Raw genomic sequence first — 6,887 nt, 5'->3', positions numbered from 1 at the left:
GGAGTCCTCTGGCGCGATGATATGACGTCATGGGCTCGCTGCGAAACCTCTGTTTTGGTACGTTTAACGTTGAGATTTCACGAAACATGTCTTTCTATGGATGGTACAGACAGAAGTATACAACAGGCGTCAATCCAAGTATTTATGCACGTTAGAGAGGTAAAAGATTCAGACATTCGTCTTTCGGCTGTTCCCTGTAGGGGGCGCTAAACACACCATCTGCTGTAGCATCGTCTTCTGTCACACCACCCTACTACATGTCCTTTTTCGCTGCATCTATGAATCTTCTCAGTGGTCTTCATCTGCAGTGGAGCCGTCATCTCCAAACCGTGAACATGGTCCGCATTTTTTGGTAAATGATCGCTTTCATCATCTCATCTTCCACCTCAGGCCACTGAGGATTTAAAAACAGACTGATAAGAAAATAGAGAATTTCTGCATCACGTTGAATTACATTTGTTAAGTTATTTGTTTAGCCTGTAAATAAAAAATGGCCTTACAGTTGATTTTTTTACAGTAATTTCTACAGTTGTATATGTTTTGCATGAGTTTTATTGGGAATGGTGTGGTGTTCCTAAATGTAACCAGAAGAGGGCGACAGTTAGCTATAGATTTCCCCTGCTGACAGCCCTCCCTGTCGGGTCCCTGGGATGTCCAGCACCTGTCATATCCACTACAGACCAACGTGGCAACACGAGAAATTCCTTTCGTGTAGTGGACTGACCACCATAAAGCAGAAATCAGATATGCCCCAAAGTGTTTATTCTGAAAACATCCAGAGTTAAACCTCTCCATGGAATAAAAAAGGTTATAAACTTTCAAAAGAAACGTTTTCAGCACTTTTAATTTATTTTAAACAATTACAATGAAAAATAATTTACCCAAGTAAATGTTTTTACAGTGATATTACAGTCAGGCAGCTCTTTTAATTTGGGATCTTTTCCCCTGCTTGGTTTGGAAAGATGTGTCTTCATAAATAGCCAAAGGAACCGTGCAGACCCCAGAAATCATCTGAACCCACAACGTCAGAGTCTCCTTTCCAAATTATGTAGCAGCGCTTTGGTAAAATATTTCATTTTATTAGCATTTTCCACCTTTCCATGAATTATCTTTAATTCCGGGGATCAACAATTAATCCCATGATGGTGCGCTTGCAAAGCCCTGCTGGCCACGGTCGAACCGAAACTCTGAAAACTTCGTCCACTGGCATCAGCGTGTCAGTGTGGATAAGCCCGCTTTGCCAAACGCAAGACAAAGCGAACTGGCCATGACAATGAGTAGAGCTGCCTCCCATTTGAACTCCTAAACCTACAATCCGAGCAGCGTGATTTATCACTGACCTGAGTATCTGTGACCGGAGCGCACCCCTCCTCCTCATTACTCATACTTTCAGCGTTAATTTGTCATATTCTCCGAGACTTTATTTATCAGCTAAAGGCTCCAATTTATTGACCTATAATGTGATAATGTGAGCGTTTTTATTGAGCTTGTGGTTAAATCTTTGACTGAATGAGATCAGCGATGAATGCCATCTCTTAGCAGTTACAGTATACTTCATCCAAATTGTATGCGCACATCCACAAACACACTTTCCTTTTCCCTGCCTTGGCCTGGTGCATTAGTATGTGTGGTTCTTTGCTTGCCAAAATCATCAGTAGATATCTTGAAGCCTCGAGCTGCTCTTTTTCCCTCCTTCCACAATATGATGTGTTTCCTTTTTTGTGTGTGTTTTGATCCTTCTCTTGCGGCCAGGCTGCGCTGTGGTGAGGCGCGGGTTCGAGTGGCGCTCCTGTGTTATTTTTGGCAGCAGCAGTGGTTGGTGGCTGTTGAGGAGAGAGGAGACAGAAGGGGGATAGCATGAAGACCAAAACCAAGGCTGTTTAAGGGATTTCTGTCTGAAGGAATTGCTTTGTAATGATCGCACACTCATTATGGATGTGCGTGCGTGCATACATTCACTCGCGCACGCAGATAAAAAAGCTGGCATGCGCATTTGTTCATTTAACACTTCTCAAACACCTCATATACATGCTCCCATTCTCGGACCACACACTCAGTGGCTAAATTGCCCAACCTGTGATTTCTTTTTTCTTTTTCACTGAATCTACACGACCCTCTTGCTGTCATTTGAATATATCAGCACAGTCACACATTCGGCTTTGGTTCGATTTCTGTGTTTCTGTCACACTGGGAGTATCTTTCGCTGTGAATGTTCTCTCTTTCTCTGATGGAACCAGACTGAGACTGACATGCTCAGGCAACACGCAGTGTCAGACATCCACGCTCCTCCCTCCGCGCTTCTGAAAACACCATTTGAAAAAGATTTTCTCCGACTCCGCTCTTGGCCACAGATCAAGAGAACGTTATTACTCGACTTTATTTATTTATATATTGTGGTGGTAATGTGTGTGGATGTATGCGCGCTTGTACGTATGTGTGAGTGAGTGATATGTAATTGTGTATGTATGTGTGTTAACCCGCAAAGATATTTCAATTTCTTCAGAATATTAAATAAACATGCAGCAGCAGCAGCAGCTTCAGTGAAGCGCTGCCTGCCAGTGGGTTTTGGGTTGGATGGGTGGCGGTGGTGGTGGTGGTGAAGGGGGAGAGGGGGTTTGTGGCCGTGGCTCTGGGGGGGTGAGGCAGCTCATGGTCAGGGCCCCCGCCGGACACACTGGCGCCTCGCGCTGGAGGACTTCTGAACCACCACACTCCTCCACCAAACCCTGCCAACCCTGGCTCCCAGCTCCCACTTCCAACCCAAATCGCTCCGTTCTCCTTCTGCGTTTCGACTCTCTGTCTCTCTCCCTCTTCTCCCTCCTTCCTCCCTGACTGTTTTTTCCTTCTTCAGTTTCCTCATTCTGTTGATTCGCATCCAGATTCATTTACTATTCGACTCCGCTCTTTTTCTCACTTACTGCTGTTCTTTCAGTGGCGGTTCTCCCCGACTCTGTTTTCTCTACCTTTCCTCCTGAGAGCTGTGGGTTTTTACACCTCCGCCACCCCTTCTCTGCACTGTCTCTCTTAAATCCCTTCACTTTAAATGTTCCAAGGAAGTATTTAGTGGCTTGACTAAAAAAAAGTAAACAAGTATGGTTTGGGCTCCGTGTCAGTCAGAATACAGTCAAGATAGTAAGCATTTTTAAAAGGAAAGAACACTTTAATGGTGCTCTAGATATTTGTAACGGTATTAGGTTATAATGGGCCATCAATTTTCTGAGTGGTTTTCCAACCAGCTCCAAGAGATATAGGCCTGCTTGTCTTGAAAGAAAGAAACTTTCCATCATGGCAAAAATGGGGTAAACCGTGCTTCGCTGTATATGTTCTCATGATAGATTCTGTTAAAGCTGTGATTTGCACGCGAAGACAGTCAGGATTGGGCGTACGTGATTATTGACAAACAGCCAACGTGTGCGCCTCATTCAAAGCCTGAGCAAATGTGTGCGCGTGTTTTTTTTCTTCTTCAAAGAATCTCAACTGCACCTATTACTGCGCATATTTGACTTATGGATGCCAAACATCCTAAGTTGAGCAGATATGTCTTTACGTGTCACACGTGCAATTTTCTTAACCTAATTTTCCCCTGGAAGCAATTTGTCATCCGGAGGCCATTAAATGGGAAGCATATTATCTTTTTAAAGGGGCACAGAGTCACCCACAACCCTCCCACAGTTCCTATAAACAAAATGGCCTCATTTAGTGGTGCATTTGGTGCGTTGGGCAGTGAGGGAGCACTTCTTTTTAAACTTTAAAGGAACTTCACAGACTATGGGGGAAAAAAAAGCTTTAATATTGTAAGATTAGCATTGGAAATAAGAGAAGCGTTACAAGTTTGATGGTGTGAGGCGCACGGCTTACTTGATTCATTAACACCAAGGCCGGTGTTGTGCCAAAAAGTGATTGCCTGCCAAAAACTGATTTCCAATGTTTCCGTGTATTTTTTATGTGTAATATCTTTATGTAAGTTGGTAAATAGACTTCGGTGAACAGCGTTTACAAAGGGATTATATATAGAATTAAAAAAGTATCTGTTTTTTCAAGTATCTTTACAGCTCTGTGTTATTGTACTTACATTATAACCAATCCGGTCCTTTATCCTCGTTTAAAATATTTTTACAGAACTATTGTCATATTTGCTGCCATTTCTGCTGTCCTCTTGGCCAGCTTACTCTGACAAAATACATTTTTAATGTTAATGAGATTTTTTTAACTGCATAAATAAAGGTTCTATAAAAGTCGCTGCCAAAAACTGATTGCGGCTTCTACCTTGTTACACGAATGTTGTTTGTGGCTCAATATAACTTTATGTCATCCATGAGGGATGCATTTAACATATGTTTCACATATTATAGCCCAACAAGTTACTTATAGCAGTTTAAATACGAGCAATCAGTTTTTGGCAAATACCGGAAATCAGTTTTTGGCAGACAATCACTTTTTGGCACAACACCGGCCAAACCCCGATCGCCAGTGTAACGGTGAGTGTAGCACAGCGAGGAGATTTAGGAAGTAATGCAGCAGGATTGGGATTGAGTGGAATTTGCTGCACAAATAAAACAAAATCCACAAAGATGTTTAATCACTTAGAGACATCTTTTGCGCTTTGAACTTTTTCATAGTGCAGTTTCCGCTTCAGCCACGTAAAGCATCGCTAAAAAAGATAAAACAAATCATCAGCAAAGCATGCTTGACCTTTTTACCTCTTGCCCTCTGTTACCTGTAATGTCTTTCTCCTTTACCTTTGTTTCGTTCAGCCTGACCTCTTTTGCTCTTCGGGTCGTGCTATGGTTCACTCAGGTCACTTTACTTTTCCACTTTGCCACTAAAGCCTTATCTTGTTTTTACTTGCGGCCTGGCTGTTGAGCCTCCGGGCACGCTGACATTCTTTCCCATTTCAGCCCACTGTTCGCCACAGAGACCCAGGCACACCTGCAGACACCTGCGCTTTTGTCCTGCCTCTCACAAACCCCCGCCCGTCCATGCAGGCAGGTAGAGGTAGGGGTGCTTGTGCCTGTGGCTATATCAGAACACAGCCCATTGTTTTACTTGACTAATCAGTTAGGACCGGATAATAGCAGGAAAAGAGGTTAATTAGCATTTTGTTCAACACATGACGATGAGGGCTTTCATTCTAATGAACTGGAATCTGATCCCCTCCCCGGAGTAATTCATTAAGCTTGAGTTTGCGTAACGACGCTTAACAAAACATCGGGCGAGGAAATATTCTAAAATTGCTTCTTTGTTTTTGTTAGATCGGAAATTAGTTGCACGATGGCTTAAGCAGGTGTGTCTAGGATCCTCTGGAATAACCTTTTTAGTCTTATTAAGTCTGCTTTTGATTTTGTAAATGGAGCAAATGGGCACTTGTGGGCAAACCATATGGAACAGATTGTCCCAGCTTCTGCTTTTTGCCTCTATGTGTCACTGCATGTATATTTTCTTTTTACGCCGTTACTTGAAGAAACACTTAATGTTTCCTGGCTTTCTAAATAAAAGAAGTAAAAATAAAGTTAAGGCTACAGTATACCACCACCACTGCAAAGGCAGTGTATTTTAAAAAGGCAGAAAATACCAGTAGTAGCAGAGGTTTTAAAAGCCACTGACCGTCTTCTTAACCCCCCCACCCTCTCCTCTCTCGCTGGCCTGACACACCCTACCCATACCTCATTCCCCATGTTTGCCTTTTATGTTGTGGACTCGACCGTGTGCCCACTTCAGACCACCATAAACATGTCAGCCCCTGATGACAGAGTCGCCCCGGGACGTTTTATATAAATTGACCTCAACTACAGCTCATTAGAAGCCCTAAATTGGAACCATGCAGCCTGGGAAGTGTAAATGTTACAATAGTAGAGTCAGTAGATTCAGGGGGGTTCAAACAGCAGGTCTCCTCTTCACTTCTGTCATGAAAGTCTTTACTTTTATGAAGCCAGTGTTTTGTTTCCTGTTGTAGTTTAATGTATTGTAAGTGTTTACGAATTGAGATTTTCCATGAAACTTGACCATATCTCTAAATTTGTCATGTGTGCTTGCCTGCCTTGTTGGAAATATGCTTAATTATGATAAAGATTAGCTCCTTAAATCGTTGTTGTCCGGCTCTGCTACTGGTGCACATATCTGGGGCCTCATTTGGTCTATCCTGAGGCTATCTCTCTTTTAAAACACAGCGGGAAATCCGCCCTCCTGAAGTATTTTTATTAGTCTGTAAAAGCCTGAGTAACCTGACGAGAAAGTGGTGAGAAGGACAAACAAGTGCCACTTGTTGTGACTTTAACTCTTCCTCAAACCCAGGAAAAGTGGCAGAGAAAAAGAGAGGCGTTTTAAAAGATGCTTGGTGATCGGCTTGGCCTCTTCTCAGCGTCTGTTTCTCCACATCGTGTCTTTCGTCCCGCATCCTTCCTTAATTGGGGTTCTTTGTTTGACCGCCTCCCTGGATAAACAATACAACCACAGCTCCCCTGTCCTAATCCCCTCCTCTCCTCTCTCCTGACTCTCCTGGAGCATCGCTCTCAGTAATTACCCCTCTCGAGCTGGAGAGTGGAGTAATTGTCTTGAGTGTAACTACAGTGGATCTCTGAAAGGGGGTCATTGTGTGGAGTTAAGACTCCAATTCAGTGAACAGCTTTGTTTGTGCTGCAAAAGATAATGAAAGTATTTGGTTAGCCAGGCTGGGGTGGAAATACAGTAAGATATGAAAAGAATGATGTGAAGTGAGGCGAGAGAAGGGGATAAAGTGTGATAAAATGATAAAGTAAAGGCTCAAGGAGAAATTGCTTCTCATTATTTCCGTCTTCACGTTAAAGCTTCGTCTCTGAAGGATTTTGTGTAGGAACAACACAAAAAAATTCTCTTTCAAAATTTTTTTTTACTCTTAAAAGCACCAAAAT

Source organism: Neolamprologus brichardi, chromosome 5, assembly GCF_056152115.1.
Source record: "Neolamprologus brichardi isolate AB-2024 chromosome 5, ASM5615211v1, whole genome shotgun sequence".
Taxonomy (NCBI): Eukaryota; Metazoa; Chordata; class Actinopteri; order Cichliformes; family Cichlidae; genus Neolamprologus; species Neolamprologus brichardi.
This window is presented reverse-complemented; position numbering follows the sequence as displayed.